We start from the raw sequence: 13,180 nt of genomic DNA, 5'->3' as shown, positions 1-13,180 counted from the left end.
TCATTGCCTCGAGTTTTATAAAATTAATTTTAACAATGTTGAGGGCCTCATGTACTTCAGGTTGCAATTGCTTCGATGCCAAAGCTTGGTGATGAATTATGCAGTGTGTCCAAATTGCTGCTGGTACCACTTTATTTACTCCCCTGTTCTTTCCTGTCCTAGCTACTGCTCCATCAGCACGTAGCCCAATTAAGACTTTCATGCACTATACATTTATCAGTGGTCTTGAATATTTCCTCACAGGTTGTTCAGATTGGGATCCGTTTTGCAAAATAAAAAGTTTTTCCACTATTGTAACTGCTTTAACAAATTTCACATAACACAGAAGCTGAGCCATGTTGACTATGTCTGTGAACTCATCAAGCTGCACTGCAATATACTGACTCTTCTTAGCTTGTTCTATCAGCTGGTCCTGGATGTTTTCTGCCAGGTCATCAGAAGATTGAGGGATGATATTATTTGATATAGGAATTCAGTGCCTTGGCTCCTTGTTCCCCCATTATAATTCTACAGATGTCTTTTGCTGCTGGAAGTAGAAGGCATGTGCTTGTTTGCCATTTACATTTACAATTTGCATGGCTACAACATATGATGTTTCTAAGGCTTTCTGAGGCTGCTCCTTTAGACGTGACTTTCTTTGCTACTTTAATTCTTATTTCTGAAGGAAAAAATTGTGGTTCTTGAGTCTGGATTTCCTGATGTTTGGTTTCTAAATGCATCTGTAGTTTCCTTGGCTTCATATTTTCATTTACTAACACCTGAAAACAAATGACACATTATGGCTATGGACTTTCCACAGTAATAATGACACAAAAGTCCAAACAATTTAACTATCCTTGTAATGTCTACTTTTCTTCCTTTTCAGTTTTAAAAGCATTATCTTCTTTAGCCAAATGTTTGCTCCATATAGGCTTAGCACTTCGTAAAAATTGTCCCATTATAAAGATAAGACGCACCTGTGTCTCCCTCTGCCCCCTTCCCCTATCTGCTTGGGCTGCTGCTAGAGACTTCTTGCTGAATACCCCCGCAGGGAATCTCTCTGTTGAAGGCCCTTACAGGAGCTGAGGGCACAGAAAGGTTTCCAGTGCTAGCAGCAGTAGCAGACCCATAGGTAACAGGTGAGTTTTAAACCTGGTTTAGTAACCTCTTAATCAGAAAACACAAAAAACATCAGGCATGAACCTTTCCTGGTTCCCAGTTTGGGAAGCACTGTTTTACGCTACAAGAAAGCAATAGACACATCTCTTGGCTCTTTGGCCTTTATATTTCAAATAAAAGTATGTTTCACTTGAATACTGCTTGGGGGTGTGGGGAGACAGTAACAGAGGGAGAGGTTTCGGAGGAATTGTGTCAATCAGTTTCAATGGCAGCTGTGGCTGGTCAGTACCTTTGGAAAAATCAGGCCACTTATTGAGAAAAATAAATTTGGATTTAGGAGACTGATTTTAGGCACCTACTGATGAATTTGGAAAGTTTAGCCTTGACTTTAAGACTTCAAAAATTTCATTGAGCTGTTTGCCGGAGATGTCATTGCTGGTGAACAATCCTTGATAGGCTCACAGGATAAAATAAGGTCTGCTGGTTTTTTTCCTTTTAGCTTTTGTCCAGCTTGCATTACTGCTTCAAGCTGGGTTGTTGCGATTGCTTTAGTGTGGCAAAGAGACAGCTCACATCAGTCAGAGTTCAGGTCCATAGTTCTGTGCACAAGCAGCAAGTTAAATCCACACCAAATAAAGACAGTGGGTGAAGGGAAGGTTCCCCCACAGGAACATTTTGGTGACTTAGGTCTGGAAATAAAAAATGAGATATGGGGGTGGGGAAGCAGCTGCAGCTGGGGAAAGGCAGAAGGAGATGAGTTTTATTTTATACATATGTGCTGTATTAATGATCATGACTCATTAAGGCAGAGAATCTGCAAATGGGAACTAAAGAGTAAAGGGAAATCATAGGTTTTATTATTATTTAGATTTCTATTGACTTTTCTTTTAAACTCTCACTAAACAGATTTCTTGATCACAAGCAATAATGGGATTGTTCAAGTCACTTTTGTATTTAACAGTAATTGTATATATAGAAGAGTTGTCTGTAATAAGAGAGGTTGGTAGGTTCAGCAGAGCAGCAATGGAACACAGGTTGAATCCAGACCAGCTTAGTAATGACTGAAAGTTACTACCACCATATAGCGGTTGTGCTGGTCTGTTTGCGTTTGGCAGTTGCAGTTCCCTATGGCCAGGTGTTCACATCACAAAATCCACACCCCTCTTGGCAGTCTTTGTAGAGAAACCACAGATAGAACGGACATGGGAGCGCAAATCCTGCACTACGAAGTGCCTGCTTTGCATTGCCCCACCTTCAGGCGGAGCAGCCTTAAATTCAGCATCGACAGCAACAGAAGCATCAGTGTAGGGGGATCCTCTGATAGCATGGCTCCTTTGTCACTCAGCATGGAGGAAAGGAGAATGTCCTACACTTATGTCTTGCCGATCACTGGGTACAGTATCGGTCCCTTGGGGCTATTAGGAGCCACTGCAACTTAAGGCTGCCTTCAGATTGCTCTAATTTATGCACCCCACCAGCACAGGATCTGCAGGCCACAAAGGTACTTTCAGGAACGTATTCTCCTCTGTACACTGTAATGCTTCTTGGTGGTAGCTGAGGATAATGGCTGGAGGATAAACTACTTCTTACCACTAAAGGACAGGGTTGAGGCACTCTGGTGGGGTTCTGTAGTGAAGCAATATAGGCAGTACCGGCTGCCCATGTCTTTGCTTTATCTGTTCTGGGGCTAGGAAGAGCATCTTTCCTCACTCACTTTTCACAATTTTATATTATAATAATTTAGGCTGGTTATTCTGGGTACATTTGGACAAAAGAGAACAATCGATATCAGAAGGAGGACTGCACAAGACCACTAATTTTCTCACTAAGCATTTGTCTATGGAAATAGGTATTTCCATATTTCATCAAGAGTGAAGGGGAAACAGAATTTCCATGTAAATAATTGGAAAATTCTACCCTCTAGGTAAAAATAATCATTTTGCAGCTGAAAACAGTCTTGTGAAAAAATGTTAATGAAAAATGTTTTGCTTTTTGGCAAACAAATCTGAAGCCCCTTAGGGTTTGATCCTGTCCCATTTAAGTTGATAGAAATATTGGGAACAGGATTTCTCTGAATTCAAATATTTTCAATAAAATAATAAAAGGACACTCATTCCTGGAACTTTGTCTAAATGCTCTAATAATGCATGGTGATGTGTTTATTCTTCATGTGGTGCCATTATGGCCAGGGAAAGTTCTATAGCCACTGTTCCTGCTAGGGGGAAATGTGTCTTAGTGTGGCAAGCCCAGTGTTTTCCTGAAGTCTTATTCCACTGAACAGCTTGTGTGTCTGTATTGACTTAGTAGTATAGTCTCCCATTGAGGATCCACAGTTCTTTGAAATACATGTTGCAATAAACCCTGCAGGAAAATCTTTGTCATAGATTTAATCCAGAGGGAAAGCCTCATATTAATCCAATGAGGTTTTAAAAGAGGTTTCATTATTAATAAATACTAAATAGATGGTGCCTTTCATCTGCAGACCTGAAAGCACTTTACACATGAAAATTTATTAAATCTCACTCAACCCTGGCAAAATTCTGTAAGTGGATATTCCATATAAATTGCTATACCATGCTCATCTGTAGCGCTTTGAGCAATGTAACATACATATGACTGGTTCTCTTTCATCCTTGCTCCAGTGGTTGAATTGTGTTTTGTTGGGGTTTGTTTTGTTTTTTTAAAATTTACACACTTCCCAATGTTTATATTCGAGAAGGTCAGGTTGAAGAAGTGTGTGCTCGGAGTGGAAGGTGGTGAGATTTGTGATGGGCCTTAGTTCCTACTGGAATTTGTTCTAGAGTCTCAGACTGGCCTGTGAGAAAGCTGTGTTTCCTGCATAGACAAGATTGATAAACGGGGGCACAAAGACCTTAAGTGACCTATACCAGGTCATAAATCAAATTGATGTGGCAGAGTTGGAACTCGTATCCAGGATTTCCGAGTTCTCAGCTCTAACCACTAGACACACAGCCCACATCACAAAAGTACGTATTAAATCATAGCATCAAATGGGAAAGGAGAGGAAGGCCAAGGAGAAAGGGTGTCTTCTGAATTGGTCTCATTTAACCCATATTTCACACTTCTATAGCACCTTCCTTCAGAGGATTGCAAAGCACTTTCCAGCACAAATAGTATTGACAGAAGTCTTAGGACATTGCTGTGACATTCTGTAGATCTAGATTATCTTGTTTATTTTTTTTTCCGGTAGGGAAACCAAAACTCATTATTAGGCTGCGACATCCTGGATTTTAATGAAAGTTGAGGGTACTGAATATCTTACGCCACCACTTCACAAGACTACAATTTATGGTTACAGTAAGCAAAGCACTTAATTTTTCCCTTAGCTTGCACCTACCCCTCTGGCCACTTTGCATGAACCTCGCTGATGCAAATGGGCCATAGGGCAACAATGGATCAGGCGGAGAGTATGGGGAAAGAAACTCTGTGCCCGTCTCCGGACACGGGATACCATACAGATGACGACAAAATATGTCCGCTTGTAAAAAACCAAGATAATGTAATCTAGTGGTGAAAGCAGAAGACATTCCCAGCTCTGCTACTAGCTTGCTGTCTAACTTTGGGCAAGTGACTTAATGCCTCTTTGCTTCAGTTTCTCTCCATGTAAAATTATACTAATATTTACCTACCTCACAACCATCTTGTTTGCTTGGAATTGATGCTCACTGTGCAAATCTGAACAGCATTTTCCCTTGTCATTCATCTCTTTAATTGGTGATGGGCTCAAACCTGAAAATTAATTAGTGTTCGTAAAAATCTTTGAGCTCATCATAAAAGTGCCAGGGATTATGATGCTGAAGAAAAACTGGATCTGTGCTCACCTCTTCTTCCATGTGTACTTGTGTGGGATAGGAAGCATCACACTAGCACTATATTATCTGTGTAGTAGTTAATGCTCTGCAAATTTATGCACAGCTACCTATCTCATTATCACTGCTGCAGTGAGATTGCTATCTCTTGTATTATCTTTCTGTTCTGGTCACCTATAAGATGTGTCTAGTAATAGTAAATGTTAGAGAGCTGTGTGTTATCCTGCTGTATTTTTAAGCCAAACTTCAGTCAGGTTCCTGATAATACTTGACTCCGCTTTTTCTCTTATTCATTTTTTAAATTGGTGATGGGCTCAAACTAGAAAAATCTAGCTGTGAATGTAGGGCCCAATCACTCATGAGATGTATGCATTCTACTACCACTGAAGTTAATGGAAGCTGTGGACAGGCCCCTCCTGAGATGACTGGATCCCTGAGGCCCTATTCCCCCTCTCCCACCCACAGGATAAGAGGCACTTCTAGTAATTCCCATGGGAGAAGACTATTTTGTGTCCCATGGAGGGATCATATGGCCCCAACCCCAAGCTTCATATCCAGTATATCCATTCAGCCCATTCGAATGATAGAGGTAATTTGCCAAAGGTAAAACCTCATCTGGGTCTGGATGAAAAAGTTCAGCTGTTAGCACATATCAAACTCCATCAAGCCAGTCCCCATCACCAACCTATTCAAGCATTTTGCTGGATCTGATCTCACTGGAATGGACACAAACATGGAGCTAAATGGATTTCGTTCTCCTATTCTCCTCAACCATGGAAGGTTCTGATGGAGTGGAACCCCTGTGCAGGGATAGGCAGAATGCAGGGAGACCCTAGAGAGGGACTGTACTTCCCAAGGCTGTGGATTACAGCTTTGCAGGTGCTCCCTGTACCCTAGCAGGCAGGGGGAACTTACAGCTGGAGAACAGTCTGAATCCACAGTAGCTGTAGGGGTTCCAGCAATTGTGAGCAGTGGTCAGAGACTCTTTGCTACCCATCAACCTGGGGAATTGGTGCTCCTTACTAGAGTTCCTTCTCCTGGTTGTTCCATTGTCATTATTAATTTGGTTTTATTTAAAATAATTAGATGTTGTAAAGGTTCAGACTCACCCAGCAGCACCTCCTGCTGATAGTCATCAGGAATTAGCAGGTCCAGCCACTGAAGTACCCTCTGCAGGCCAGCAATCCACCTTACCGCTGGCCCCCACGTCCCTCCCAGGACTCAGTGCCCCTTTCTCTGGGGTGCTGCCCCCCATACTCTCAAGTTCTGGGTCCCCTCACCCAGGGGAACCCCCACCTCACCTCAGTCTGGGCTACTGCCAGTCCCCACTTAGCCCCTTGTATCAGGGACAGACTGCAGTGTATACTCAACACAGGCAAGGGGGTTTTGGACCTGCTGCCTCCACCTACCTATAGGCTGCCCCTCTGCAACCCTGCATCTCTATTCAGCCTGAGGCTTTCCAGGCCAGAGCTCCCAGCTCCTCTGACCTTTCCGGTGTCCTGCTCAACACCTTGCAGCCAGGCCCTTCTCCCTCTACAGGCAGAGGGAGGCTGAGTGGGTTCCTGGCTCACAGCCTCTTATAGGGGCCAGCTGGGCCTGATTGAGCTGGTACCACAGCTGCGACTCCCCACAGCCCCAGCCCTCTCCCAGGGCTGGCCTTATCCCTGTCAGGGCTGGAGCGGGTAACCACCCTGCTACAGATGTCCATTCCAATGGTACCTTGACACCATAAGCCAAACTAAGAATATATATTATATCGGATACTACCTGAAACTGCCCCCACCTGCTAGCAAACCAAACCCACCCAACTACTAAACCTCACCATTTGCAGTAAACTAAACCAAGGAGGTGTCTTGCATCACAGCCTGAAAGGAGGCAGCTACAGGCTCTGATGGACTAGCTGAGGAAATGCATTCAGTGCAAACAGACCCTCTCTTGAGAACACTCTGCCTCCAGCAGTTTGCTTTTTATCCTGGGGACTGACAGCAGACGCTCCCTAGCTGATTGCAAGTGCTGTGATGGGATATAGGGTGAGAAGCAGTCTTAGGGTTAAAAGAATTAAAGAATCATTTAGGGTTGGCATCTCTTGCTGGTTAAATTCATATATCACATTTTAATATCAATATATCAAGTTTTAATTAAAAATGACCAATTGCTGCCAGGCAAGGCTTTTTTTCCTAGGCATTTGGTTTGCATGTTTACTGTGCTAAAAACAGTTACAAGCAGTCTGTGTAGCCCTCTGTTCACTGTGATGAAAACACATTCTCTAATGTCTGATGGTGCCTGCCACTGAGAGAGCATGAAAAGTACTATAGCTAGATGGATAATCAGACTTGATTTCTAAAAATCCTACACTCAGGGTTCAGTTCTGGCTTTTGGAACCAGAGATGGTTGGGGCTGTATTGCAGCAGGAGAACCTGGTGCAGAATTCTGGATCACTCAGAGAGGGGGGGTCTCCCAAGCATCACACACTGCAGCCAACCTTTCACTGGTTCCAGTCCAGTGTATTTTCCCCTATCTCTGCTGGCTGGTGCAGGGTAGGGAGTGACCATGGCCCCACCCTCCCAGGGGTGGCCCTAGACAAAATGGTGCTACAGGCAAGCAGCATCTTTGGCGCCCTGCCTCCATTTGTTAAACTTTTTAATACCTTATTTTTTATTGCTTCTGTAGCCCATTTCATTAGTTTATTGCATGATTTGCATGCATGATTTATCCCTCTTATAGAAGATGATAAATTTGCATGCTAGGATCTGTAAATCTGCATGCTCAATGCCAGGGGCGGCTCTACCAATTTTGCTGCCCCAAGCAGTCACCGCCGAATTGCCACTGCACCCAGAAGAGCAGCGGAGCTGCCACTGAATTGCCGCCACGGGACACGGACTGCCGCCCCATTCTGAATGCTGCCCCAAGCACCTATTTGGAAAGCTGGTGCCTGGAGCCGTCCCTGCTCAGTGCCCCCCAAGCTCCCCACCCCAAGCAGTTGCCTGGGTCGCCTGCCCCTAAATCCGGCCATGCTCCCTCCACTACTCTCCACTACTTTCAGCTAGCTAGTGCTGGGGTTGTAGTGCTCACCATCAAGTGATACTGCTGCAGCAATTTCTTGGTACTGCCTAGTGATTACCTCACACTCCAGGTTGAGGGGTGGGTTCTTGATCAGGTAGGCCTCCCCAGCTTGAGTTTTCTATGGATACAGTATTACTCTTCAGTGCTCTAACTACCATACACACAAAAAACCTCCAAGCTTAAAAACAAAACTCCCACAGCAATATTATTCCTCCCAGAGGGCTCAACATAGCCCGAGCTTACAGACCAGGGAGGCCTTCTGCCTCAAGGAGGGGAAACTGTTCACAAAATGCCCCAATGAGCCTGCTATCACATCCCTTTAATCTATGGGGTACAATTTACCACTGTTGTCAACCAGCAATCAGATGGTGGGGTGAGAGCGAAGATACATTTATTTCTATCATTCTTTAGTAGAGCTGTGTGAATAGCAGATTTTTGAAAATTAAAAAAAAAATTACAAATTTTTCGGTGAAGTGAAAAAGTTTTAAACATGATTTTGTATCTTACAAAACATTTCAGTCAGCCCAAAACAAAATGTTTTCTTTGGTCTGATGTTTACCTCTTTAAAAAATAACATTGAAGTAAAATTAGAAACAAAAAAGTAATTTTGAATTGAAAAATCAAAATGTGTCAATGTCCTTCAGAAATTGTTTATTTTTACCAAAACAACTTTGTGAATTTGTCCAAAAAAAAAATCACTCAGCTCTATTCCTTACGGGCCTGATGCTATCTTGATTACCCCCAATGTGCTGAGAATAAGTTTTTAGTGTTGGGTGGAGCTACTCTCGTGAGTAAGTGCTACTCAACATGGGAAAGGAAGGCAGAACTGGGCCCTATGGTACAAATACATTTTTGGCTGCTGAGAAAAAACAAATGGAACTGCTCAGCAGTAGATGATCAAAGCATCACCAACAATTTCTATAAAGAGCTGCAGCAGTGCTGTTTCCATCTAGTTTGTTTGCAACCATTTAATTATTGCATAAGAATTTTCCTGCCTCCCCCTCACACACACGCAAACATGTTGTTAAATCCGTTGATATTCTTTTGTTAGGCATTGGTGGTTCCCAGTAAAAGGATATACTCACAAGGCAAAACTACTTTATTGTCAGTTTTGAAAGGCACTCCTGTCCATCATTATCAAATATCCTAAGTGCCCATGTTCTGTAACATTCTGCTGCTACTTAGATTATGAGTCACTGGGTAATTTAGCCCTGCAAGGGATATTGTAGCCTTTTCTCCCCCTGTCTTTCCCAGAGTATGGATGCCGGTGGGGGACCTTCATTAATATTCACTGTAATGAATTTGTTTGCCCCCTTGGCCACTATATGGAATGCACACAGAAAGGGGGAAGAGCACAGGGAACCTTCAGAATGTTTGCGTCTGAGAGAGAAACCTAGTGAAGCACCCCAAGCTGTTTCTGTCAGTCTAACAGGGCTGGCAAACATTTACCCTCTTCTTTGAGCTTTATAATCATGAATGCATTTGAAAGACGAAATAATTTTTTCTCACTGAGAAATGGTTATAAATATGGCTTGGGTAGATAATTCCACTCAATAGACCAGTGTTAGAACTGGATCTGGATGCATATAGAGTGACCCACTTAAGAGATTTGTTGTTGTTGTTGTTCAAAAACCTCACATTCTACCTTTTTAGCCCATTGAGACTCAGCTACAACAGTCATATTTCATATTCATCTATAGGAACATCTGGCCCATGTCTAACATTTAATTTCCACACCATTAGAGTCAAACAATACATGTACATCAGTAGATAATGTAATGCATTATCACGCCAGGCAGAGAGCAGCAATTTATTAGCCTAATTTAAAAAAGCCTTCAGCAAAAAATAGTGCATCTTAATTCTTTTCAGATCCATGAATTACGTATTTTCCTGTAAAATGTAAAGGTATGGACTGTGACATGCATTTTCACTTTACTGCATATATTACTTTTTTTATCCTTTAAAAAATGAAATATCAGTCCTCTGTACTAAAAAAAAGAAAAGTTCAAAACCAAGGTACATCCGTAATAATACAAAAGGAGAGATCACTCTAAGGGGAGGAGAAAAGAAAGGAATGCCCTGGAACACAAGTAGAAGTGACCTTTCTTTCGCAGAGAAGTTGTGATTTGAATTTAAAGATTGCTCAGAAATTCCTTGTCTGCATTTGAACAATCCATGGTCTTAAAGTGTATTTCAAGTATTTCCTATCCCTTTATTCTAGGTAGGGATGTTTGCTAGATGTGAACAAAATTATCTAAACAAATAAAGAATCTATGCCAGCCCATAAAACATATTTAGGCACATTTCACTAACTAATACCCTTTATTTGGTTAAAGACAGAGAAATTTGTCACATTGCCACAAGAGGGAAATTCACTTCCTCTGCAGAGGATCAGCACAAGGCTTATGCTCCACTTAATTCCCTCTTAAATGCTTCGAAGGGGTGTGAATTCCATCCACTCCTGATTAAAAATTCAAGACGGGCATCAGCCACAAAATTCAGATTTTGATTTGAGCTTTCCCAAGTTCAGGATCCAAGGTTTTTGTCCAGGCTCATGTCTCAAAAAATTTATATCTTTCCTGTCCAAAGAGCTGCATCCTTCTTTTCATAAGTGGATACAATGAGCATACACAGGAACCAACAGGAACATCACTAGCCACAAGAGAGGAATCAACATGTTAGTAAATATGTTCTTCCACACAAAAAGGGCAAAACAAGCCTACGTGGCTTTTGTATCAGATTTAAGGAAAACCGAATAGAAAGAACAAATACACAGTCTCCAGGAGAATGTGAATACAATGACTCAGTCTGAACTGCCACCCCTTGACAAGGAGTCAAACTTCTTAGGCCAGATCCTCAGTGAAAGTCAGTGTTGCTCCACTGAAATCTTGATTTACACCAGTTGATGATGTGGCCTCTTATATGTTATGGCATAATGCATAGAAATCGGAATGATAGACGTTAAAAGCTAACATAAAGAGCAGTCAGAGCCATAGAGCACTCTTGTAACAGTAGTTACATGCATCACATTTACCAACATTGAAAATGTACTGAAGGCCTTTGCATACTAAACACACACACAGGGACTATTATCTACTTGGAACCCAAGTTAAAGTAAGCCTTACACTTCTGAAAAGTTTTATCAGAAGGCTGACTTTCCTGAAAACACCCAGATAAATATTTGATATAGCCCAAGACAGAGGATGTAGGATGCTGCCCATACAGATTATATTCTATTTTTATTGCTACCTGTAAAAGCACAAAATTAAGAAGGGAGCTCATATTATAAGACAGTAAAAAGAACAGGAGTACTTGTGGCACCTTAGAGACTAACAAATTTATTAGAGCATAAGCTTTCGTGGGCAACAGCCCACTTCATCGGATGCATAGAATGGAACATATAGTAAGATATATATATACAGATAAGTTGGAAGTTACCATACAAACTGTGAGAGGCTAATTAGTTAAGATGAGCTATTATCAGCAGGAGAAAAAAAACTTTTGTAGTGATAATCAAGATGGCCCATTTAGACAGTTGACAAGAAGGTGTGAGGATACTTAACTTAAGGAAATAAATTCAATATGTGTAATGACCCAGCCACTCCCAGTCTCTATTCAAACCCAAGTTAATGGTATCTAGTTTGCATATTAATTCAAGCTCAGCAGTTTCTCGTTGGAGTTTGTTTTTGAAGCTTTTCTGTTGTAAAATTGCCACCCTTAAATCTTTTACTGAATGGCCAGAGAGGTTGAAGTGTTCTCCTACTGGTTTTTGAATGTTATGATTCCTGATGTCAGATTTGTGTCCGTTTATTCTTTTGCGTAGACTGTCTGGTTTGGCTAGTGTACATGGCCGGCCCTTACTATAAGATCCATTCTATGCATCCAATGAAGTGGGCTGTAGCCCACGAAAGCTTATGCTTTAATAAATTTCAGAGTAGCAGCCGTGTTAGTCTGTATCTGCAAAAAGAACAGGAGTACTTGTGGCACCTTAGAGACTAAGAAATAAATTTTTTAGTCTCTAAGGTGCCACAAGTATGCCTTTTCTTTTTAATAAATTTGTTAGTCTCTCTTGTTGTGGATACAGACTAACACAGCTGCTACTCTGAAACCTGTCATTATAAGATAGTGTAGCTCTGTATTTTGTACATTCAATTTCAAAATCAACCAAAGATTATGGAGCATTTTACATTGTATTTAGTTAACAGTATTTGTTGTTAGGTACAGAAATAACAGGCTTAACTTAGAAGTTTCTTATTGTGTTATGTAAGTAAGATGTTAGAACAAGTTACTTAACAGTTATTCTATATTTTTACACACACACATTGTCCTGCCTATACCAAAAAAAAAAAATCACTCACATTGTTGAGTTTGGCAAGCAAAAATTACCATGTAAATAATAAGGGATAATATTCAGGCCTGGTCTCTAATTGAGTGTGTCCACTTTTGTAAGCTGTGGGCACTGCACTGGGCATATAAAAGCAGAAGGCAACTTAAGGCTAGCTGAAAATTTGGCCCTAAATATTTACTTTTCTATTTAAAGTAAAGTTTCTCCTCATGATTCAGTTATTCTTAAAGTGGTATGTGTTTATAGATAGCATTTTATTTTTCAGTTAAATCAAATCACTTGCTTCTTGCTACCGTTGCCATTATAGAGCGTTCAAAAGCAGAAATGTTCATTGGCTATTTCTGAAGTAAAAGTAAAAATAAAGTCCCTCACTGAAATAGTCAATGAAAAATGTTCACATCCTGGTTGAGTCAACTGCAGGAACTTAAACTCTGACCTCAAAGCCTCAGTTGCCTGACTGAAGTACCTGAGCCCAGATCTTCAAAAGTATTTAGGTACCTAGTTCCCATTGATTTCAATGGGAGTTATGTGCCTAAATGCCTTTGAGAGTCTAGGCCCAGGTCCCTTAGTAGAGGGGCAGTAGCAAACTCAAACTACTATATATGGTCTGACCACTAGTCGGGGACAAAGACACACACTGGGATGGGTTAACATAGTTAAAGAGAGAAACTTTCACAATAAGTTATTTTATGTTACTACTTATGGTTGGACATGGGACATATGTCTTTAGATAAGAATGTCATTGCAATTGTGGTAGGGATGGAAGATTCATTCAGCTTTCCATTGTTGTTCTCCTACCTACTTGATGTTCATAAGACAACACACTCAAGTAATAAAGTGTGTC

The 13,180-nt window shown here is 41.3% G+C and overlaps 1 long non-coding RNA gene across 2 annotated transcripts in view; it reads left to right on the top strand.

Moving 5' to 3' along the window:
- The window catches only part of LOC311516820, a 193,282-nt gene that overhangs the window by 156,756 nt on the left and 23,346 nt on the right, over window positions 1–13,180 (top strand). The gene's annotated exons all lie outside the window — the stretch shown is intronic.

This window comes from Lepidochelys olivacea (assembly GCF_965140295.1).
Source record: "Lepidochelys olivacea isolate rLepOli2 genome assembly, chromosome: 2".
In the NCBI taxonomy this organism is placed as follows: domain Eukaryota; kingdom Metazoa; phylum Chordata; order Testudines; family Cheloniidae; genus Lepidochelys; species Lepidochelys olivacea.
Note: the sequence above shows the minus strand (reverse complement) of the source record. Positions and strands in the feature narration are given on the sequence as shown.